This window comes from Myodes glareolus, chromosome 10, assembly GCF_982192425.1.
Source record: "Myodes glareolus chromosome 10, mMyoGla1.1, whole genome shotgun sequence".
NCBI classification, from domain to species: Eukaryota; Metazoa; Chordata; class Mammalia; order Rodentia; family Cricetidae; genus Myodes; species Myodes glareolus.
In genome coordinates this window covers 34,461,447-34,485,711 of record NC_142035.1, presented here as the reverse complement: position 1 = coordinate 34,485,711, position 24,265 = coordinate 34,461,447, and the positions used below count along the sequence as shown (strand labels likewise).

General features: G+C 48.7%; 2 long non-coding RNA genes across 4 annotated transcripts; one reads left to right on the top strand and one right to left on the bottom strand.

Moving 5' to 3' along the window:
• Window positions 1–18,265: 18,265 nt before the first annotated feature.
• Window positions 18,266–23,740, bottom strand: LOC125413809 (uncharacterized). 3 transcript variants are annotated; one of them, XR_015004185.1, is made up of 4 exons: window positions 23,608–23,740; window positions 22,049–22,180; window positions 19,893–20,068; window positions 18,266–18,517 (listed from the first exon to the last, which is right to left on the bottom strand). It is a non-coding gene; the product is annotated as an uncharacterized LOC125413809 (long non-coding RNA). The 3 variants fall into 3 exon arrangements; XR_015004187.1 differs by having other exon boundaries at window positions 23,390–23,681; XR_015004186.2 differs by lacking the exon at window positions 18,266–18,517 and adding an exon at window positions 19,563–19,703.
• On the top strand, window positions 18,716–21,359 carry LOC125413810 (uncharacterized). Its single transcript, XR_015004184.1, has 3 exons — window positions 18,716–18,848; window positions 20,236–20,296; window positions 21,099–21,359. It is a non-coding gene; the product is annotated as an uncharacterized LOC125413810 (long non-coding RNA).
• Window positions 23,741–24,265: the final 525 nt, after the last annotated feature.

Here is a 24,265-nt window from a genome sequence, read left to right as displayed (position 1 = left end):
AAGTCCCCAGCATTCTCTAGTGTTTCAGAAATTTACAGTAATAATTCTTTGAGGCTGGGCATGGTGGAGCATTCCTTTTGTCATGGCACTCAAGATGATGAGGTAGGAAGATGGCAGGTTTGAAGACAGCCTGGGACACATTAGCATGACCCTGCCTCAGAAATAAGTTAATTGGGCCAGTAAGGTAGCTCGGGGGTAAAGGTACTTGCTACCAAGACCGACAACCTGTTTCGATCCCTGGGACCCCCACATAGAAGGAAAAAACAGGCTCCCCTGACCTCCTGACGCGTGTGCCCTGGAATGTGTACACATGCACCCAACAACTAAATAAACGTAATAAAAATAAATTTTAAGAAACCAAGTGAATGAAACAATAAAGAGCTGATGCTCAAGTGATTTGTGCTTATGGATCAGTTTGATCAAGAAAGCTTGCTGCTCCTCGGCTGATTCAAGCACACAATCACTGAACCGCTGCAGTGGGCCAGACAATGCTCAGGTAGAGCGAGGCAGCAAACAGCCATTCCTGACCAACCTCTGGCTGGTGTGCCCCACAGCTGTCCTAGACCACTTGGCACTCTGTCCCGAGTCCCATGGCACCAGCCTGTTTGGTTCTTGATGCCATTTTGTTTGTTTTTTGTTTTGTTTTGGTGGGGTTTTGGTTTGTTTTTGTTTGTTTGTTTGTTTGTTGTTTTGTTTTTAGTTTATAACCTGGCCTTTATCTCCTTTGAAAATTTCAGCTGCTACAAGCCAAGCTTTTCTAAAATGCTGTACACCCTCCATAGTGAATGTCACTTCGTCCTCCCCCAGAGGGCTAGAGTTAACAGAAGCAATTATTATTTAAATTATGCATCTGTGGATACATAAATTATAAATCCATACTTACAAAAATCCAGGAGACACCCTTCACATTACAGCCAGCCTGCAGCTATCCAAATGCCCATGACCTCTGTGGATTTTCATTTTGCTTTTTCTTTTCCTTTTTTTTTTTCAATACAAGGTTTCTTTTCTAATACAAGGTTTTATGTAGCCCTGGCTGTCCTGGAACGCGCTCTGTAGACTAGACTGGCCTCGAACTGAGAAATCTGCCAGACTCTGCCTCCCAAGTGCTACCATTAAAGACATGTACCACCACTGCCAGGCTTGGCAACATTTGTCATCTGACTTCTCTAGTGCTTACTCCTTCCGGGTAAGGGCTTTCAGGTCAAGCTACACATTTAATTCACCAAGGCAGGCTGCACTCCGGCCCACTAAATCAAAATTACTTAGGGTGAGAGCCGATCATCTCTGTTTTTAATCCTAAGGGATATCAACAAGCAGTCAGTGTAAAGGATCAATATCGGATCTGTAGTAGTTTGAATGTATTAGGCCCCATAGGCTCATGGGGAGTGGCACTATTAGGAGGTGTGGCTTTGTTGGAGGAAGTGTCACTGTGCGGTGGCATTGAGGTCTCCTTTGCTCCAGCTGCTCCCAGTGACGCAGACCACGTTCTGTTGCCTACAAGATGTAGAAATCTCAGCTCCTTCTCCAGCACCATGTCTGCCTGCCCACTGCTATGTACCACCATGACGATAATGGACTGAACCTCTGAAATTGTAAATGAGCCACCCCAATTAGATGTTTGCGTTATAAGAGTTGCCTTGGTCATGGTGTCTCTTTACAGTAATAGAAACCCTAACTAAGACAAGAGCTATGAAAAATATGGGCTTCTTTGTTTTGTTTTTTTTTTTATGAAAACATAAGAAATGACATTTGTCAAAGGAAAAAAAAACTTGAAAGTTAAAGAAAAGCCCTAAAAAATACATATGGGGCTGGAGAAATGGCTCAGTGGTTAAGAGCACTGGTTGCTCTTCCAGAGGACCTGGGTTCAACTCCCAGCACCCACATGGAAGTTCACAACTGTCTGTAACTCCAGTTCCAGAGGATCCGACACTTTCACACAGACATACATGCAGGCAAAATGCCAACACACATAAAATAAAAATAAATAAATTAAAAAATATACACATGTGTACAAAATCTCTACTTCCCAGAGTTTTGTTCTCGCAACCACCACCACCACCACCACCATCACCACCCCCGCAATCTGCATCTGCCTAGGGCTTGCTAGCTTGCCCTGCTTCTCAGTTCAGGGGAACAGTAGGAGTTTGAAGACACAGAGCTGAGTAGACTGCTTTTCCCTGTGACCCTTGAGCCATGTGTGTGCAGCCTCTTTCTGCAAAAGCAGCCTTGCTCCTCCTTAAGCACACACTCCTGACCAAGGGATACTGCAGGAGAAATGGGGTTTGTGCCTTCTGTGGCTTGAGCCAGCTTCAGATTGTCCCAGCACTGCTGGGCCCCTTCCCAGGAGCATCTGCAAAGGCAAGACCCTGCACAGAGACCCACTTGGTCTCTTGAGAGGCTCTTCCTGATACCCAGCTCCCCACCCTCAAGATGGCTCAGCATGTAGAGGCATTTGTCATGCTAACCTGCTGACCTGAGTTTGATCCCAACTCCACAGAGCTGTCCTGTGACTTCCACATATGTGCCATGGCTCACATGCACCTCCACACACACGCACACGTTATTCATTCATACATTTTTTTTAATTCTCTAAATGAGGAAGAAATTAAGGTTAACATAAAATAAAATACTTTTTAAAAATACTGGTCTATGGGTGGGGAAAAAAACCCTAAGATTTGATAGAACAATTCATTCATGTTTACTGAAAGGGAACCTTTCCCTTTAGTCTGGCAACACACTGATCTGGCACCCCTGAGGGTGACAGATGAGGGGAAACCACTCCCTTTTGACACCAAGAATGGGGAGTGACTTTCCGGCTTCTGACCAGGGCAGTCACCTCTGCAGAGCCTCTTGGTTCCTTTCAAGTCACAAACATCTCCAGCCGAGTAATGTCCTGGCCCCTTTCACATGCCAAGCCAGTGTCGTTTCTCTTTGAATAAGCTCGGATTTAGAAAAAGAAAACAATTATCCAGGTGGCCTTTACAGAATGAACAGGATAATGGGCAGGCTCAGCGCTGCAGGAGCCAGGACAGACTGATGGGGGCTGGGCCTGCAAAGGGCATCTCAGGAAATCCAGGCTTGGACTGGCCACTCGGTGCTCCTTATGACTGATACAACCCGTGCATGTCCAGCATCAAGTGTGGGTATGTGCCTTCTGGAGACACAGATGTCACAGTACCCATGGGAGTCAGAAGGCCAGGCAGGGAGATGGAGTTCTGATGACTGAGCTCACAGCACAGCCTATAGCAGTGGCCTCCCTGGGGAAGGCAATGAGACGCAGAGAACAGGGATGCTGAAGACAATGCCCGTGACCTTGAGCCCACGGCGCGGGGGGGGGGGGGGTAACCTGGACCTCTCTCATTAGCAGAAAAGTACCTCTAAGCTTCCCAGGCTGCTAGTTTTCTGGGCAGGCACCAGGTCATGCTCTGGAGGCAGAGCCGAGTCTATGACTGCTTCTGCATTTGCTTTTTATCAAAGTGGGACCCTGAGCAAGGAACTCGTCTTGGTTTTCTTAAATTAAACTTGTCTTTCCTCATGCCTAAAATTTGAGTATCCCCTGAAAAGTGTGCTCTGAGGGTTGAGTGAGATGGATGAAGACTTTTAGGTACAGAGATGAGATCAAGGGGGTGCCCGGCAAGTAGGAACCCACTGAGATACTGGCAGAGGGGAAGGCTAGAGAAACCCACACTTCCCAGGGTGCTCCCTGCCAAGGAAGGGAAGAGCAGGGGAGGGGAGGATAGAGTGGATAAACTTAGTGGGTAAGGAAAAGGAGGAATCAGGCGGTAAGGTGCCTTCCAAAAAGAGAAAATCTCAGCGGCTAGACTTTGCTTCAGCCAGGCAATGTGCAAGTCTGGAACCTGAATTGAACTGTCAAGAAGACAGCGCCAAGGCTGAGGCTGCCAGGCCAAGGCTGTCCTGCAGCCCTCCTTTCTCTAGCCTCCCCATTAAAGCATGTCAGCACAGCCTTTTGGGAACATTAGTTTCATAAGTGGCTTATTCAAAAGATCCCAGTTCATCCCCACAATGGGGTAGACATCTGGGAAAAGTTAAAGATGGATCTGTACCTTCCTCCTTACACAAAGATACATTCCAGAGAGATCAGAGCTAAAAACTGCAATTGTAAAAACATTAGGTAAAAATGAGATGCCGAGAGCTCTTCTCGTCTGCATCCATGGGTCCAAACAAGAAGCAGTGTCTCTACTGCGTGTTTGGCCATTATACACTAAACAATACAGTTTAACAACTATTTGCATAGCATTTACATTGTATTCAACGTTATAAATAGTCCAGAGGTGAGCTATGCATAGGTTATATGCTAATATTGTGCTTTTTTTAAACAAAAGACTTCAGAATCTGAAGATTTTGCTCTCTGTAGAAGCTCCTGAAAACAATACCCCATGGATACCAAGAGATAATTATAGATAGGTAGATACAAATTTTTTTATTAGGCACATATATGCTTGCATAACACAGTCCTGGAAGACACATATTATGGTGGTTGCCCATGGAGAGAAAGGAGAAGAAAGAGAGAGAAGTCACTTGCATTTGTCTTTAATTACATTAATAAGAAAATGTTTAAAAAGGGGCTGGTGGTTGATTTTAAAAAAATATTCCTTTATTTATCTAGCATGCATGCCTGCATGTGCATATTCACACCACGATTCACATGTAGAGGCCCGAAGATGGAACTCTGGTTGTCAGTCTCTTTCCTAACTGAGCCTTTTTGTCAGTCCCACGTATTCCTTCCTCGTAGCTTTACACTTGGGTAAGTTGTCCATGGTTTCCCCCAAGGATAAATTCAGCCCTTCAAATCGGAACCATGAGGATCCTAAAAGTATCATATCCTTCAAGGACAGAGCCCCATTGTATCTGCTGGAATATGGCTACTCCAGAGCAGGGCCAGTCTGAGTGTAGGCTCTGGAAACCTGACCAGGCAGAAAGAGACAGACAGACACACACACATACACACACACACACACACACACACACAGAGAGAGAGAGAGAGAGAGAGAGAGAGAGAGAGAGAGAGAGAGACTGGTTTGAGAGACAGGAAGCCATCCCAAGCCAGGAGCCAGCCACTTCTGGAAGACAGAAATTGGGTGTATTTCTTGGGAAAGGAGACAGGACCACACGACCCAGGGAATTTCCTCGGGTGTTCCAGCTTGAGCCTGAGCAAAATGGGGTATAGAGAGCCCCTTCTTCCTCAAAAAAACCTCAGTCTCCAAACTTAGGGGACTGAGATGCGGAGGTCCCCACCAGGATGAAAGCAGACACAACAACCCGTGCTCGGCTTCCTCCAGGCCCCAAGAACGGCAAGGAGTAGCCGCCCTCGTGCGCATGCACACCTATGACTCTTCCCCACGACCTCAGACCAAGTTGGTACAGCCACGTGTGCTCTGCCGCGAACTCACCACCTCTCTGTGTCTGGGTTTCCCTTTGGGTCTTAGTTACATGCTCCTTCTGGAAATTTTCAACTTTTTTTTTTTTTTTTCAAAGTTCAGGGGAAAGGAATTTTTCCAGAGCTCAAAGATGTTGGCTCAGCCACACCGGTGGGCGGAGGGAAGGCTTGGACAAGAAGAACTAAGGAGCCGTTGTGGAATGGGGATTTGGGGAGGACAACAAAAGACTCCAAGAACTGGGTGCAGACCCTCCCCAGCCCTCCTCACCTCCCCAACTCCTCCTGGATCTGGAATGCCTGTGGGCCCCTACCTGGGCATTGGTTACCCCTTAACCACCCCAATATTGCTTGGTCTCCCTTCAGCCCAGCATAACATGCAGGCTCAAAATTCTGCTGCTGGAGCAGAGGTGGGGAGAATGGAGGACTCGGGTGGATGCTCCAGCTTGGAAGTGGGAGAAATCCATCATCTCTCCCTTTCTTTTCCCCTTGGCTGATCTCTCCCCGTCTCAGACTACACCAGAAATAAACTGTGGTGAAAAAGAACTTTCTGGGCTCCACCTTTAAGTGAAGTTGCTGAAAGCAAAAGAGGTTCCTCCCAAATCTGGATCCCTGGGACAGCGGGGCTTCTTGGGAACCTTAGAGCCTGGGTCCAGCCTCCTTGTTCAGACCCTACTTGGCCTCCACTTTCTCCACATTGTCTTCTTCCTCCCACAGCATGTTGACTGTCTGCCAAGCCGTTTCTCTCCTGGCTCTAAAGTTTTGTCAGGAAAAAAAGATGAAATCAGCACTTGGAGAGCTGGAAGGGGGAAAACAGCTGCTTTTAACAAAATGGGAGAGAGGAGGGAGGCCCAGCATCTGGATCAGGGTGGAAAGTCTGAGGTCCGGGAGGACACACAACTCACATATGCAAGGTCCTACAGACACACAAGCCCTCCCCACTGGCACCCTGTGCTGCATGCATTAGACTCAGACATACTTGATACATGTATTAACCTCCCTGATAGCAGGTTTTTTTCTCCCCTTCACCTTCGCATTACAGGGACAAAACATTTCTCTTTCCTCTTTGCTCTCCTACAAAAAAAATTATAGCCCACATACTTGGGGCTTGAGAAAGAGTGTTGGGGTCTATGGCACTGTTCCCCCGAGGTGAAGTTGTTGGGCTGGGTCACTCTATGGCGTATACTACAGGGTACATGGGCCTATGAATCCAAACCTAGCTGTTGTTTTTACCCCCAGAGGAGCCAGAGAACTGGATTTTTATGTTGAAAATACCTGAGATTTAAATGTTGACAACTAATTCAGAGGCTGGAAGTGCTGAGCAGTCAGCCTAGCCCTGAGCAAACAGACAATACCTCAGGGTGAAGCAGGAATGTGACACCTGTGAGATCTGGCTTGCTGGAGGGAGGCTGACACCAGAACTGGCCTGGAGCGGACAGTCACCCCATTCTGCACTTTGGCTCCTTCTTTGTCTTTGGTATGTCCCAAGCCCCTCCCAAGTCTGAAGAACTCCTCTCCCTGCAGTGTGGTTGAGGCCCTTTCCTGAGACTGTTGCAGTCCCCTTGTGTGAGGGGACGGTATATCAATTGATTTGATTGACAACTTGATTGAATTAAGAAACTCCTGGAGCTTGCTCAGGGACTGGTCATTGCTTAAAAGTGATTGCTGGCCAGGCGGTGGTGGCTCATGCTTTTTAATCCCAGCACTTGGGAGGCAAGTGGAACTCTGTGGGTTTGAGGCCAGCTACACAGAGAAACCCTGTCTCAGATAGATAGATAGATAGATAGATAGATAGATAGATAGATAGATAGATAGAGCGATTGCTGGTCTTGCAGAGGACCCAAATTCAGCTCCCAGCACCCAGTTCAAGTAACTTACAACCACCTGTAACTCCAGATCCAGGGGATCCGACACCCCTCCAGACTCTACACCTGAACATACACACACATGAATAAAAATAAATATTTAAAAAAATAAAACTAAACTAACTAAAAAAAGAAACTTCCATTAATGAGGGGCACGCCTGAGTATTGTTTCCAGACCTAGTTGACTAAGAAAGGAAGACTCACCCGGTATGCAGACGGCAGCAGCCCACGGGCTGGGGTCTCAGACTGCACAGATAGAGAAAAGAAACGCAGTTGATCTGAGTCCTGGTGTTTCCCTTCTCTACTTCTTGGTTGGCACCACTGACAGCACCGCTCCTACCTCTCTACCTACCCCTCCCTGACAGACTGTCTTCCTCTGAACTGTGAACCAAAACAAAGCCCTCCCCTCTTGTGTCACTTCTAGAAAGATATCCGGTCACAGCAAAGAGGACGGTCACCAACACTGTGAGCTCAGGGTGCTTAGAATCTACCTTCTCCCCGCAGGAGTGAGATCCTTCGTCACCAGCTTAGGTCCCTTGCAAAGGTGCCTTCCTCCTGCCTCCGGAGACCATGCTAAGTTCATCCTCTGGGGGCTTCGCCTGAGAGATCACTCTTAGCTTGGTGTTCTTGCTGCCCGTAACTGCTTCCTCCATTTCCCCCTGAGAGCACTTCCTTAATAATTCACCGGCACACAAGGCCCCTCCAGGATCCCTTCTGGAACCCAGCCAAGGATGGAGACAACTCCTACTACATCAGGAAAAAAAAATTGACGCACACAGCTAAGTACCTCAGAGGACTTGGATGTAAAAGACCTCATCAGTAAGAGGGCATTGTCTAAGAATCAACTTAGGATGCTTGGCTCCTTCCTTTGGGTTCTCTGCTCTCCTACCTGACCCCTATCTCTGCACGACACCCCTTCATAGACTTGCAACTGTTCTCAAATCTCTTCTCATTCTTCCCCAACTATTTGGCAGACATTGTGTGCCTAACCCCATCCCAGCCCAGATTCAGCAAATTCTAGACCACTTGCCCCAGTGGCTGATACAAGCTAAGTTTAAGTCACGTCATGGATGAAATTGACCTAGACTGCCACAGTGAGTGGGCCCGAGAGAATTCAGTTATCCTGGTAGCAGGAACACAGATGCAATCTGGAGGGTGTAAGGCTGGGAACCCCAGGGAGATCCTGCTTTGAAAGCAAACTACAGAGATGGATGGATGAGAGAATTGAAGGGAAAGGGTCCCACGGCCCGAGTCCATTCTGTTGCTTGCTACCAAAAGCATCCTGACACTTGATTCTTAAACATAACTGTGGTTTTTGGAAATTTGAGGAGCTCCCAAGACAGAGAGGAGCAAGGCACAGAGGAAGCAGGGCTGATTCTTGCAACAGGCGAACACTGAGAGCAGGAGGCGCTCCGTGGCGGGCGTGAAGGTAGGGAAGGAGGGGAGAGGTGTGGAGACTAACACATGAAAGGAAGCCTGTGGCCAGAAAGGGCTAGAAACTCTTCCCCACCTGGGCTACTCACAACAACAACCAAAGCCCAGCAATGCGCAAACATGGGAGACGGCAGGTGTTATGTAAATGACCTGCAAAAGGCAGGAGACTCCTGGCCCAGGACTCTTTGTAGTCCATTCTGGGGAGCGCCTTTCTCTTTCTTAGGAACCCTCTCTGTTTCTATCACCTGCGCATTCTGGTGGGGTTTCTGTTGTTATTGCTTGTTTTGGTCTGGTTTCAGTCTGTCCTGGGACACAAGAACCTGGCCATTCCAGTAGCTGCGGCTCCACCCTGGATGTAGATCCGCACCTTACAATAGACTGTATCCAGAGCCAAATGCTGCCTCCCAGAAGACCAGCCTTCCCATAAACATGAATGTCCCTTGCTGACCCCCTCCCCGCAGGCTTTATCAGTCACCAATGTTATGTCATAATGTACCCACCAAGTACCCCCAGTGCCACATCTCCCTCAAGACCCCCCTTCCATCTGGTTAGAGATCAAACTGACTGGGCTACATAGAGTAATGGGAAGCTGTGGCTTAAGTCAGATGGATTGGGCCAATCTCCCTGGGGGCGGGGGGGACTCTAAATACCTTGTCTTTCTGGTTTTATTCTTTTTTCTTTCTTTCTTTCTTTCTTTCTTTCTTTCTTTCTTTCTTTCTTTCTTTCTTCCTTTCTCTCCTTTTCCTTTTTTTTAAATGAGCAGATCCAATGTAGACCTGAAGAGGCTAGGCTTGGAAAACGCTAATACAAGGCCTCATACCACAATGACTTAAAATGGTTAAGCCTCAGAAATCAAACACTGGGGTCTTCTGTTTCTGGCAGCCTTTATATCAAGAATTCATGTGGTAACCAAGAAAGCAGTGTATGAGTCAGAGTAACGCACCAAACCAAGGTGGGCACCTCCACTGCCAGCCCAGAGAAAGGGGCGTCAAGTATAGCATGTGATGGGGGAGGGGTTCTAGGAAGCACCAGCAAGGAATGAGGAAGAGGACAGGGAAGAGAGGCCACTGAAGAGTGACTTATGGAGCTGGTCCTCCTGAGGTAGGGTGAAGGGGGGTAGATGCTCTAAGGAAGGAACAGAGAGGACTCACGCACTCTGAGTCACCCCTAGCAGTCAGAGGCAGGTGGGTTGCTCAGTTGCCACCTCTCAGCAGCTGCCGAGAAGTCCTGCTCTGGCTTCCTTGGTCTCAGGCGAGCGTCCTCTGGAGAGAACTGGGGGTTTGTTGCTTTGGGTGTGTTTGTTTTTTAATCACAACTTCGAGGTCCCACTTTCTGTGAGCTTACGTTATGAGACTGGGTCAGCCTGAACCTGGGAGCTGTTGTGTGGGAAACCCTGCTCTTGCTGACTCCTCAGACCCTCAGGGCCCTCTGAGTCTACAGGTTCGAGGCCTCTTTGCACAAGTTCAGCTGAGGATGGAAACCCTGAGAAAACACTCATGAAGGAGAGACAAACCATTTATTGGCAGGACCCGCAGCTGGTGGAGGCTTGAGAAATGAGCTTTTTGGCCTTAATTCAGCTGTTTGTGCTCATGTGACATAAACTGAGCTCAATCCACAGAATTTCCTTAGAAAGAAAAGGGGGGGGGGGGAGATCAAGCATATTTTCTGAGGTTTAATTTCCTTCCAATGTCCTTAAGAAATCCCCCTAAAGCTTAGGCCCCTCAACCCTGGTCTCTAGCAGGAGCATCAAAGACTTTTAAATTGAGACCCAGGGTGAGTTAGCTAAAGTAAATAAAACCCAGAGGATGAGGGAAATTAAAAAATAGACCATCTCAGAGAAACCAAGTCTCCACGAAAAATCAAAAAGAAGGAAACTGGTTGGGGGAGGAGAGCTGGAGAGGGGAGGATATGGAATTCCAAGAGTTTAAATGCAAGCAAAGAAGGAATTAGCATTGACAGACTTAGCAAATAAAAAACACTGGGTGCCTGGTTCGATTTGTATTTTAGAGGATAATTTTTATTGTCTGCTCTGCAATATCTCAGACATTCTTTTATCAAATATTTCATGCAATAAACTTACAGCACAATGTTATTCATTGCCCATCTGAAAGTCAAATTTAACTGAGCGTCCTGAGATTTTTTTCTGACAACCCTAAATCGTACAGTTTAGCAGTTAGGAGCACTGGCCACTCTGGCCGCTCTTCCAAAGGAACTGGGTTCAATTCCCAGCACTCACGTGACTGTTCCAGGGAATGTGGCATCCTCACACAGACAAACGTGCCCCAATGTGCATTACGGTTAGCTACTTAGATACCCTTCACCAGATGCCTTTGCCTTAGATTGGTCAGCTACGCTTCAGTGGGGGGCTTGCTGGTCATTTATGTAGGTGTCCCCTGCTTTTGAGGGTATATTCGCCCTTTGGGGTTTATAACACAAAGAGAGGAAACACCCGGAGAGGATGAAAGTGGAACACAAAGACTGCGAGCGGAGGTCCGTGTGTGGAGGTCAGGAGGAGCCAGTATCCTTGAACCTTCTATCACTCACAGGCCGCCGGAGTGGCCCTGCTCAGCTGGAGGAATTCCAGCACTGTCTCCTTCCTGCGGTGATTTGGGGGTCCCTGCAGGAGAGTGGAGAGCTGCCACGTTCCAACCCCGGAGTGGCGCAGAAGGGGACTACACACACACACACACACACACACACACACACACACACACCTGCCATATTCCAGTCCTGGAATGGCGCTGAAGGGGACCACACACACCCTGTCCCGGGGGGGAGGGGGGGAGGTGCTCTCCTCGCCTCCCTCTGCTCTGCGCGAGCTCACGCACGCATACACACACACACACACCTGTTCCCGGGGGATGTTCCCGGGGGATGCTCTCCTCGCCCCCCTCTGCCCTACATTTTCCTCCCTGGCGGTCTCCGCGGTTCTGGCTACCCCCACCCCCACCCCCTCCAAATAAGGAAGCTGCGCGCCGAACCGCAGGCGAGAAGCCGGGTCTGGTCCCCGCCCCCAGGCCGAATCCAGCTGCCAACGAGGCAGCTGCTGGAGGGGGGGGCGGGGGAGGGAGACACAATCCCGGGGCCCCGATCGCTATTCAAATACTGCGGTGCGGGACGCAGCGCGGGCCCCCGACGCTCAGAGGCACCTGCAGGGCAACCGCGTCAAGGTCGAGGTGAGAACCAGGCTTTCAGGGCTGCCTGGTTCGCTTAGCTCTTTCGCTCCGCGGGGCTCCGAAAAGCGGAAGATGACGTGGCGGAGCGAGGAAGCGCCACATCCTCGGATCCAGTCGCTCCACTCCCAGGAACTGACCCAAAGGAAATAATCCAGTCCAAGAAAGAGAGAATATCCGGAGCTAGAGTAACACATGGGAAATGGTTTAACAAACCTCCGCACATCAGTGCCATAGAATGCTTTGATTTCTTGCGTCGTTTAGGTAACCGTGATCGCTTGGTATCAGGCACCCTGCCCGCATCTGGGTACAGAGACAGGGTATAACCAGATCTCCTTTTTTTGTCCTCTGGGGTTTCACAGGAAAAATGAGAGAGAGGAATTTAGAACCCGGGTGCGGTAGATCTGAGCACGGGTATGTGTCCTCATCTGTAAAATGCGAACACTTCATAGAGAAGCGATGAGGGTCCCCGTGGGAAGGTAACACCGAGTATCTACCCCTTGGTGAGTTCTAAACAGCCACCGACAGTCCCGAGCAGGGCTGTGGCTGTTGCTGTTGTAGGAACGTGCCAGGGGGCACGAGAAAAGCATGTATGAGTTATTAAGGGTACACAGAAGTGAAAGTGCCACAGCAGTAGCTGCAGACGCTTGAGAAAACACGGGGATGTGCTTAATTATGCCTGGGGATGGCACCAAAGAAGCCCCAACATGATAATTCAGCTGGGTCTTGAAGGATAGATAGACGTTTTCTGGGTAGACAAGAATGCAAAGATGTTTCAGGCAAAGCTAGCTTAGGGGTCTGGAGGGAGGGAAAAGGGAGCTGGAGAATTGCAAAAGCTACTTCTAAGTGTCTTGTAGGGAAAGAACAGATTTCCAGCGACACACTCTCACATGGGCCAGGCCACGCCCTCCTGCCGTGAGTGACTCTCCTCCGCTAAGCCTTGGCTCCGCCCATCAGAGACCCCTCTAGGCCCAGCTGTGCCTTATGGATAGGTTCCCATCTTTGGAGGGTGATCTCAAATCACTGCTGCTCTGAGGCCAGTGTTGGAAGGAAAGGTTCTGGGTGTTTTACCTTCATTCCCCATGACTCTTGGCGACTGTGAAAAGTTACCCACTGAGCTCTTCATACAGAGAGATATTGGGAAAAAACGGGAGTAAGCCATTTTTACGTCCGGTGACTCTTTTTCTGTCCCGCCAGCTAATTCCCAAATAATGACACGGAGACTTCTTATTAGTTAAAAAAGCTCAGCCTTAACTTAGGCTCGTCCCGCTAGCTCTTATAACTTAAATGCTTCTATTAATCTACGTTTTACCACGTGGCTTTTACCTCCCACGTGTGTCCACCTCGATTCCTTCTCTTCCTCATTCTCCCCGGAAACCCCGCCTATCCCTCCTGACAAATTATTGGTGTTCAGTTTTTTATTATATCAGTCACAGCAATACATGGTCACAGTGTCCAAATTTCCTGCAATATAAATCCAAGTGAAAAAGACCTCTGAGTTCTTGAAAGAAGGGACTGTGGTGGTAATCTAATCATAATATTATTCATAATTCCATAAAAATGATCACTTATACACATCAAGCACTGAGAATCCGTCATCTCCTTTAATTAGCCATCCTTAACCCCTAGCTGTCGACACAACAGCTGGAGTTGTTTGCTTTTGGGTTTGGGTGCTGGGATAGACACCTGTACATTCCAGGCAGACGCTCTACCACTGAGCTCTGCCAACCCCCAAATGTGACTCGAGATCAGCCAGCTAGAAAGGATGAATCTGAGATTCAAGCCACAGCTGCCTCTGTTACTCCAGAGCCCACCTCCTTACTCCACACGATGGAAACGAGTCTATTGGGTCAAGAGGAAGAAGGCAGGACTTACGAAATCCTTGCTTTAACTGGTAAGACTGTCACGAGCTCATCAGGGGCCATAGCTGCAGGCCATGGTGCTCTGGGAAGTAACCTACGCACTGCCCGACCCAGCCCTGCTTGTCATTTCTATATTGCATAGGGCCTTAGCGTAAAACCACAACCGCCCAGGACCTGTCAATGTAGGGACCTGGCTGTTGAATTGAATTGTTCAGGAGCTGAACTGGGATTGTGTCACCTGGTAGCTATTGTTACCAACACGAGGCCTGGGCAGGAGAGGACAACAGTAGATGACCCTGAGCCAATGATTTGAGGCCACAGCAGGACCTGGAGCCACAGCAGAGTTGCCACCACTGCCTGAGTTGGCACCGCGGGAAGTAAAGGAAGGATGAGAAGAGGCTCCCTGGCATCCCCAGTCTCCACTCCTCAGCCTTCCACTTCCACTCATTTGACCAAACCTACTGGGCAGCCGCGGCCAAGGGAGCCCTCTGCAGTGTGCAACAGAGAGTGGAAAGTGGTGGGCAGGGTGAGGGTGGGGATGACGGTACAAATGCAGGCAGAGAAAGACACCGTTCGCACCCAGACAGCTCCCCTTGAAGGTGGTTGTCTTATCCCATTGTAGAGATGAGGACACGGATGCTTAGAGAGACCAGATGGCTGACTCGGCAAAGTGAAGCAACCCTCAGGATTAGACCCAGCTCCGTGTGTCTGTCTCCACGGCTTGAGCAAGACTAGTCCGCTCAGGACTTCATGATTCATGAAGAATTCCATAACAGCAGGAGCAAGGTGAAAGAGAGTCCTTGAGATTCTAAGACTTGACCATGGGGTCAGAGAGCAAGGGCCCGGGGAACGGCAGCCTCCACATTGCCTTCTCCTCTGACCCTCAAGTCTTTGCAGTACCTTGGAGAGGAAAACTCTATTAAACGACAGCCAGGACTCTTGCTCGGAGGACAAAGGGCAATTTTTATCTTCCTTGTGTGCCTGAAGGCTTGCTAGTTTTTTTTTTTACAAGGAGCATGCATTGCTTTGCTGGTCATCTTTAGGCAGCAACGAACTGGTTGTCGGCCACAAGGAAAGAACTCAGCAGGAATTTCAGTTGAGGCAGAAGGATGAGAGCAGGAGGCCGGACCTCCTAGCACAGATGGCTTCTCACTGCACTCTCACCTGCTCCCGTGACAGAGAACAAAACCAGATCTAACACAATGCCAGGGTCTGGGCTGTTCTTCACAAACACATACACATGTGTGTGCAAACATACACATGTATTCTTACATACATAAACACGTGTGTATATGTTCTTAGAAACAAGCCCACAATGCATGTATGTTTATACCCACAAAAACATTCAGAAGCACACTGTCATGCATATACAGATCTATATATCTACACGTGTACCCCATGTATACCCAACATATTTGTAGCCATGATAGACATCACGCAGACAAGCTCTGTTTCACTTTTTGAGTGAGACTTGGAGATGGGAGTGAGGTTCAAAGGTAAGAGTGCTTGCCTAGGTTGTATAATCCTTGGATTCCATTCCCAGCACCACAAATCAATAAACAGATAAGATAGATGATAGATAGATAGATAGATAGATAGAGATAGATGAGAGAGAGAGAGAGAGAGAGAGAGAGAGAGAGAGAGAGAGAGGGAGGGAGGGAGGGAGAGAGAGAGACTTGACAAAGCTTTCCTGACTTAACTGTCTCGTAAGGAATTCTCTGCCTCCTCTGGGCTGCTCTCCAGATGCCTCCCAAGGGTTGGGGCACCTTCTGTGAGCCCCAGAACATGTTCTGAAGGTCCATTCCCAGTAGGTTCCAGAGAGCACTTTTCTCTGTCACTATGAATGGGAGGCCCTGCTGTCTCCTTGATGCGCGAATGCTCCCAGCACCGGGAGCTCAGTCTAGAAGGGCTGCCCCGCGTTCCTTCTGAACCCACAAGCTTTGCCACTGCCCAGCTCTGGGAGCGGCTTCAATTTGTCCAAAATCTGGAAGAAATCCAACAAGATCCATGGAGCTAGGGTGTTCAGATCAAGTCCCTGCTCTTCCCTAAGCTGTTTCCTTCTCTCACCTCTAACCAGGGGTTTCTATCTGGCATGCAGTAGAAGCCTCCCAACCTTAGATGCAGCTGGGGAAGAATTTGATTCCAAGGATGGCATGCCTCCAAGATTCTTGGCCACCATTATTTATTACCAGACTTCCATTAGTCATTGACACTATAAATACAGCTATAGCTTCCTCCACCAGAGAGCCCAGATGGCCCAGAGAGGAAAGGAACCCTCACACACGTGCACTAACCCCACCCTCCAGGTCAGCCACAGCCCAATGGTTTGCCAAAAACATCTGCCCCGAGTGAATTTCCATACTGAGCAACATAGACTCCAGGCTAGGAGCAGACAGCTGCAAACGAGAGATCTGGAAGGGTCTCCAACAGGAAGGGACTGGCAGGTGCAAAAAAAACAGGATCACACAAATGAAAAGGTCCACCACACCTTCTGAGCACCAAGGATAGGAACCTGTTTAGGATGAACCAGGTAATCCTCTAAGGAGGGAGATGGACGTCCCAGCAGTCAGTGAACTCAGAGGTTTTGATAATTAAGAGAAATAATTTTTCCACATCACAGAATGGATGGGGAAGAGGAAAGCCTCATGGAGTGATAGGCATTTGACATTCCTTAAACAAAGGGAACGAGGTACAAGGAATGGACCCACCGAGAATCGTCGCATCTGTGATGTCATAGAGGGGCAGGTTTGCAGTGATTCCAGGCAGCCCAAGGAAGGAAAGTCCTGCCCTAGTCTGAGGCCCTGCAGCGCTTCCATTCCGCTGTGACCCTATTCAACAAGTAGAGAGCTGATCGGCCAGAAGAAGAAACCCATCTAGATGATTCCATAAACTATTCTAGAAGGTGCCAGGAAGGTCCAGTTGGTATTACTATCAGGCCCAAAGAGGGGCCAAGGAATGGCTGTCTGTGAGACAATCATAAATGAGCTGCCTCATTTGGGATAGAGATAGCAGCCTCAGCATGAGACAGAACTGGACATGGGAGGAAAGACGAGGTTAAAGGCAATACCTTCCTGCTGGGTCAGGATCCTGTCCAATGATTTCTGCAAGGACAGAACATCACATCTAAGAAATAGTAAGACAGGCGAAGATGCTTGGGTCAGGCAACTAACTAGTAGCCTTTCTCTGCCTCACTTCTAAGTGCAACAGAGTACAGACGTTCCCCCTTCAGAGTCCTACCTAGGGGTACCTCACCGGAGCGGCAGGGATTCCTGCAGCAGGTGAACCCTACATTCAGCATTTGCATCATAAACTTGACCAGTAGACTTCATTGTTTAACTGCTTGTACATGTTTTCTCTGGTCAGCCTCTGAGGTCAGAGCCAGTTTCAACCGCACTGCTTCACTCCTACTTAGGGGTCCCTCATGTGTACTGGGGACAGCTTGTGTTAGGACCAGGAGCTTAAGGGAGCAAATGACATTCTCTGCTTTGTGCTGTCTCCTGCATGTTTGGTTTACTCATATGCCTAAGACTGCTCTGGCCTCAGCCCACCTCCCTTGGGCCTCCCACCACACATTTGAGGGCACGGCCCGCTTGTCTGGGGCCTAGCTGCTCAAGAGAGGGTCCACTGGAGTGGCGACTGCTTCTCTGTCCTGTTGTCATCCAGCAGGTCGGCCTAGGCAGGTTTTCCAGAGAGAACAGAGAAACCTGTCGTGCCTCTTGGGGCACAGGATTGCTTCTGCCACATTTTACTAGCCAAATCGTAGGGGCTATAGCTTCAGGAAGAAGGAAATGGACTCCATCTCTCTCTGGGAAGAGTGGCAAATATGAATCGTGAGCCTAGGGTGATGGTACACACCTGTAATCCCACACTAGCAAGGCTGAGGACAGAGGGTTATGAGTTCAAGACTAGCCTGAACTACAGTCAGAAAAACAGGAAAATGGAGATAGGGAGGGATGGGGGGGGGGGGAAGGAGAGAGAGAAATCAAGTACATTGTAAAGGGGTTTGACCCTCGGAAGAAAATAGGTGTAGGCCTTTTTGTTAGCCATCTACCAGAGACGGGTGGACATTCACCCTCTAGGGAAGATTCAGCTAGAAATTGCCAAACAAAAAGTCCCCTGAAACACATCTGTAAAATCATGACCAGCAAGTTACATGGTGAGAGCATTCAGATACATTCAGTCCTTGGCATCTGAGAGACATTGGTTCCAGGACTTCCTCCCTCCTGTATGATGCCAAAACGCAGGCATGCGCAGATCCCTTACATAAAGGGTAGAATGGTACCTGTTGGAAGAGTTCTTGCCCTGTTCTTGAACCAGAACTCAACACTCAGAATCCACAACGCTCAGAAACGCGCGCGCGCACACACACACACACACACACACACACACACACACACACACAAGCACACACTATTAAAATGGTGAAGTCCTTGCATATAATCTACATCTATCCTCCCACGTACTTTAAACCATCTCTACATGACTCATATAACCTAGTCCAATGTCAATGCTATGGGAATAGTTCCACTGTACTGCTTAGAGGAAACCGACAAGAAAAACGTCTGTATGTATTTGGTACAGCTATTTTCAATCCTCAATTGCTGGGAGTCTGTGGATACAGAGGCACATAGTCGGCTTAGATTTTTGTCAGGATAGTTGCAGCAGGCAGAATCCCATCAGAAAAACAAAGCCAAGGACGATCAGTTCAATAGTGATTTCATCCAAGAGCCTAGTTAAAAGGTGACAGGAGAGCTGGAAGAGATTGCTCGAAACTGCCGCTTCCTTGGGCTGAAGGGACAAAAGAGAAGAAAGTCATAACTCTCGCTGTAACCTGGAGCCCAGCAAGGCTAACGCCCTAAGCTGAAAGAGTTGATGCAGGCCCACCTCCCACCTCGGTTTCTCTCTTCGTCAGAACACCAATCTTCTGCTAGTGTCTCCCATTGGCTACAGCTACCAGGAAGACAGTGAGTTGGGGATCCTGGGAAATGTAGTTCATAAAACTCAGGGCCGTACACGCAAGCCGGCAGAGTATGGAACCAAGCCTAGAGAAAGAAATGGCAAGTTCACTGTGGGAATGGGAAGGTTTCCCCAGTCTACCTAAAACAGGAGACTGCCTCAGGCAAGACCTCTGTGTATGAGATCCAGACCTCAAGAGAGGGGAGAGTAGCAAGGGGAAGACTGTGATGGGCTATCCCCAACAGAAAGTAGATAGCCATGGAAAGACTTAAAAATAGAAAATGACCCGTGTCCTGGGAGCCAGGATGGCTGCCTTCCCCCGCTGCAGTTCTTAAGCAGTAAGAGCAGGAGCCACACTCTAGCAAAGGGGCTGGTGGCTGCTGCAGCTTCAGATTAAACATGAGTTGGCTTAGGCACCAAGTACCATGCTTTAGGTAGACTGTCTCATTCTATCCAGTCACAACGCCCTACACTAAGCATCGAAGATGTTCCTGTAACACCCAGAGAAGTTTCATAGAAAAAGTAAAAAATACACCAGGTGTCCGTGGATAACTGAATAAAGTTACAATTCTAAAACTGAAAAATGAGAACATCCCCAAAGTTCTGAGTGTGTGTGTGTGTGTGTGTGTGTATAGTGCATGTGTGTATGCATGCACGTGTGTGTACATATAGTCGTTATATATGTGCACATATATGCACGTGTATTGTATATGCATACACACACACACACACACACACATATAAAGCCCAATTAGACTTTTGAGCCATGAAAGTCTTCTGTAAGTAGGTAAAAACATACCACACGTACATACAACTCAGTAGGCATGTTTTTGTCAATATTTATTGAATTTGACATTTGAAAAGTTTTCCATGACATTATATTTTAGAGAAAGAAATAGAAGGCCAGAGAGGTGAGATCATCTGTCCAGGATCACACAGCTTATTAGTGAGCTGTACCTCAGTAGCGGGAGAACTGATGTTTGTCCGTCTGCTCTTACGATGTCCCAAGATTAAATAACTATGGAGCCATTAGAGAGAGAGACCCTCACTATATCCATGTTATCTCAATGGGTACATAGTGATAGAACCAAGTTTACACACACCTCCACCCGTAGCATGGATGTCAACGCCAGGTTTGTCTAGCTCTCCCCGTGTGTGTCTTTCAATGTGTGGGAAATACCCTATGGTGAGGAGAAGCAGGACTTACCCATCTAGTCCCGTGTGATGTGGAGTCTCAGAAGGGTTGGGTCATTTACTCAAGGTCACACAGCTGGCTGGAGGGAAACCACAGGGCCCCCCAGAGCAGCCACAAGGCTGTTTCGTGGGCTGCTTCCCCTGGTCTAGAGTGCCCCTTTGCCACCAGGGAGTTTCGACAGCTCAACCCTAGAGGACACAAAGGGTGGAGTTCAGTTTTTCATAATTCTTTCCCAGGTTGCAGGCAAGGACGTTCCAGTCAAAAGTAGAAATGTATCAAGTGTAGTTTTTCTCTTCCCCACCCCCAGTGCGTTAGGATGCTTTGTTCGCCCAAATTAATAAAAATCATTTTGCAGGGGAAGAAAAATAGGCAACCTGCCAGTTTCCTGTTCTCATCTGTACATTTCCTGGAAAAAGGTATCCAGGGTTTCATTGATCAGGGTGGGGGTGGGGCAGTTTCCAACCCAGGGCACCATGACATAGGCAAAGCCAAAGGCCAGATCACCTTAGCTGGGGTCTAACCAGTGTCCACCTGCTGCAGACCCCTAAGGTCTCTCTTAGCCATAATTTTTTTTAGTGTTATAGCTGCTTTCTCCACGCCCACCTTATTAGCAATTGAAACATGCCAGGGCTCCTATGGGCTCTTTAGGGTGGTGGTGAGACTCTTCTAGAAGACAAGTGCTACAGGGGATGGAGTATTTGTCTGTGGTTAGCAGACAGCGGGGAACAGGCTCTTCTTTTTCCCTCACTCAGACGGGGTAGCACAATCAGAGCTAGCTCCTAACATGTACAAGGATGGGGCGGGCATGGTGGCACACACCTTACTTCCAGCACTGAGAGGCAGAGGCAGGAGGATCTCTGTGCATTCAAGGCCAGCTTGGTCTATATATCTAACTCCAGGACAGCCAAAGCTACACAGAGAGACCCTGTCTCATAAAAACCTAACAAAAACAAAAGCTCGTGTAAGAATAGAGGATGGTATAGGAGTTGGCTTCTGCTTTATTTAACAATAACAAAAAAGCAAAAATTTAGTGGTTAGCACATTTAACTTATATTGACCGCGCAGGTTGGGTTTGGCTGGGTAACTTTTCTGTTCCCAGTTGGCATGCATGCATGGGCATCGTTGGCTTGCTGCTGGGCTTCTTGGGACTTGCTGGTCTGGGATCGCTCATCGGAGATGGTGTATCTCTGCCCTCAGAGTCTGGCTCTCTCTTTGCAGGATGGTCTAAGCAGTGTGGGCTTCATACAGGAGAGCTGCCCGAGTCCCAAGTGAAGCACATTAAGATGCAGAGTCTCCAGCGGTCACATTCCAAAACGACTGGGTCACTGAAGGGCATCAGTGCCATTGTTGAGCGACAGGTACTCAGGGCTTGTAACCTAGCAGTGAGACCTGGAGCGCTTTCTGCAGATGACTGACCGTTGAGTATTTACATGGACCATGTTGACAGCCAAAGGGGAAAAAAATGCTTTTATATTTATAGATTATTTCATTGAATTATATGTAAAATGGGTATCAATAAATGTATTGATTCAATGACAAAAAAGATGCAGGGCCTCTGGAAATCCAGGCTTAGCACTGCATGAAGTCACTCCCCTATTCTAACCCCAGACAACGAAGGGACTAGGAATCATCCCCAGTTCTTTATCAAAGTGAAGTTGCCAAGGAACATTAGATACAGAGAGCATTAGATGCAGAAGAAATGTCACCGGGTCTACCTGAAAAGGCTCTTCCCTGACATTCACTCTAATTCTTTCAGGAGAAAAGTAAGAAGTAAGAGCTTTGAAAAAGAAAATTGCCCCCCCCCCGTGTTAGAATTGAATATTCTCTGCAAGTAAGGGTGTGTGGTACAGGCTGGGCCCACCTACTAAACACAGACACAGGAGAATGCAGCAGCAGGCCCAGGAACGGCTAGCTACTAGCTACTAGCTCGACTTTGAGAGAGCCCACCTTCACCTGCTCCGGGATTTCATAAATCATTCTAGCTTGACATTGACCACGGTGGATAAGAATATTTACACCGTGAGATTTGGCTGGCTGTACTCCTCAGGTGCTTTTTCTCCCAGACAGCTGTTTTCCCAGCATACCATGGCCTGCAAGCCACGCAGACATTACCTCTTCCAAATGAATAAGCAGGACAATCTGATACAACATAGAAAATGGTAGCATACCAGTCAGACATGGTGATGGCAATGCCCAGAGTGAATCGGCATGAACTGAGGCTGGAGAGTGTCAGGAAAGGATCTCAGGGTCTCCACAGGGTGAAAATGAAGGCGTGCATCACAAGAAGATAGGCTTTTGAGCTAGACGTTGGAGGAAAAGTAAACACCACCACAGGAGAGGTGAGAAGGCAGCTCGCACATGGGAAAAGACCAGGTGAATGGGCAGCTAGACCTGCAGAGGTACTCAGACCTCGGAGGTTTATTTCACTGACAGCCTGACTTTGAGTGATGGAGAACCCTACACAAAATAAAGTCATTTAATTTTTCAGTACTTGCTCCAAATCTCAGAGAACAAGTACAAATGTTCCCCAGGGCTTCTCTTCCCCTCGGAAAGAGCACACATCTGGATTTGACCTCCACATCTCCATTCACGGTGTGAGCTTGACCATGCTGCCTGATCTTTCCTGATTTCCAACCCAGAAAAACGAAGCAAAGCTAGAATCGAAGCTGCAGGAATTCATTAGGAGATGACAGCTGAACCAGAGTGGGATCCAGGGTGGTGGCTGCCTGGGGGATATGGCACAACAGTGGGGTGATGACAATGATGGTGATGGTGTGTGTGTGTGTGTGTGTGTGTGCGTGCTCGGGTGTGTGCTCCTGCCCAGATGTGAATGCGAATGTCAATGTGTGTGTTGGGAAAAGCAGGAATTTTCCCAGGCTCTGACTCAAGCCTCCCTGGGTCTCCACCTGTTGTCTCCAAAAAGCAAGGCCTCTCCTTCCCAGCGTTGGGTAGACAGTGTGGCCGAGGTAGGAACAGGACCCAGGCAGCCTAGACCTTGTGGTGTGTGTCCCAGTGTGGGCAGCTGCGACAAGTCTTGACTGCTTCTGACCACCTGCACCGAGGAGCCACTTCAAACAAAGGATCTCGCGCAGGTGGTTGCCCCAGACCTCAGTCCACACCCACAGGTGGAACAGTACAGCCACCTGCAGGAAAGGGTCTCTTCCGGACTGGACCTGACCCCTAGGGGATCAAGGGACCAGTTCACAGGTTGCCGCTGGGGAGGAGTTGGCACGGGAAGTCCCCTAGGTCAGTGATCTAGCAAATATTTGTCAGATCGATATTCAGGACTGACCTATTAACTGCAAACATTAAACAAGCGCCGCGTCGGGATGGTGAGAAGCAGCAAGCTGGCTCTGAATGTCTGTCTGTCCCTGGGTCCCCAGGAAGTGGTTCCCTGTTACCCCGTCCACCCTTTCCCTCCTTCTGCCTGGGTCCACTGGTCCTCCACACCACACACCTAACCTGAAGCTCTCTGTTTTGCTCTTAGAAAGGATATGCTCCTCGCACACCTCGTTATCTTCCTCCAGAGAGTAGCCAGCAGTCAGTCATCCAGGGAGCCTCTGGCTCTGTGCCCTTCATGTCTTGGTAAAAGACTGACTTTCATTCTATCGCCTTTCCCATACACACCCTGGGCAAGCGTGCCCAGTGGCAACCAGCTGATGAGGACCAGACATCCCTCTAAGACCCTTGAAAGAGCCCAGGAGTGAGGCAGAGAGCTAGAACAGACCTGAAGAGCTCATATTCCCCCCTGTGAAAGCCACCGAGTATGTCTCAGAGTCCAGAGCAAGGCAGGCCTGCTGAGTGCTTTGCTCCAGTTGCTGCTAGAGGGCTAAAAATACCCTGGCACTGCCAAACATCCCCCAAGGCCCAGGGGAGCCTATTGAGGAAATGGTTACCCAGCACCTGGGCTATTAAAAGGCACAGTCAGAATCAGCCAGCTTCCTAGGTGTCCGCTGTGTCCTTTGCCCTGAGATTCCGCATTCTGTTCGCACTATTGCCAAGGCCTGGGCTTTCCTGCTCTACCTCACCCTGGCAATTCTCTCTTCTCCAGGCTGGATCAGTCTCACTCCTGGCGGAGGTACAGGTTGCCCACAGAACTAAGCTTTCACAGATGCCCAACAGTATGTTGCTTGCAAAATGCAGCAGGTTGTAGAGATTTCTGGTTCCTCCAGCCGAGCTACAACTGGTTAGAAGGCCAAGACCCAGCTCCTGTAGTAGACTCTAACCCGCTAGCTTCTGCTCAAGGCATGTATTGACGCTTGTGTCCCCCAGGCTTAACCATACCAGGACCTCCAGCCTCTGGATCTGATGAAAAAAAAAATGAACCTGGGGTGGGAGTGAGAGGAGCTCCTAAGCCCTCAGTAAACAATCTTGAAAAGATTGTG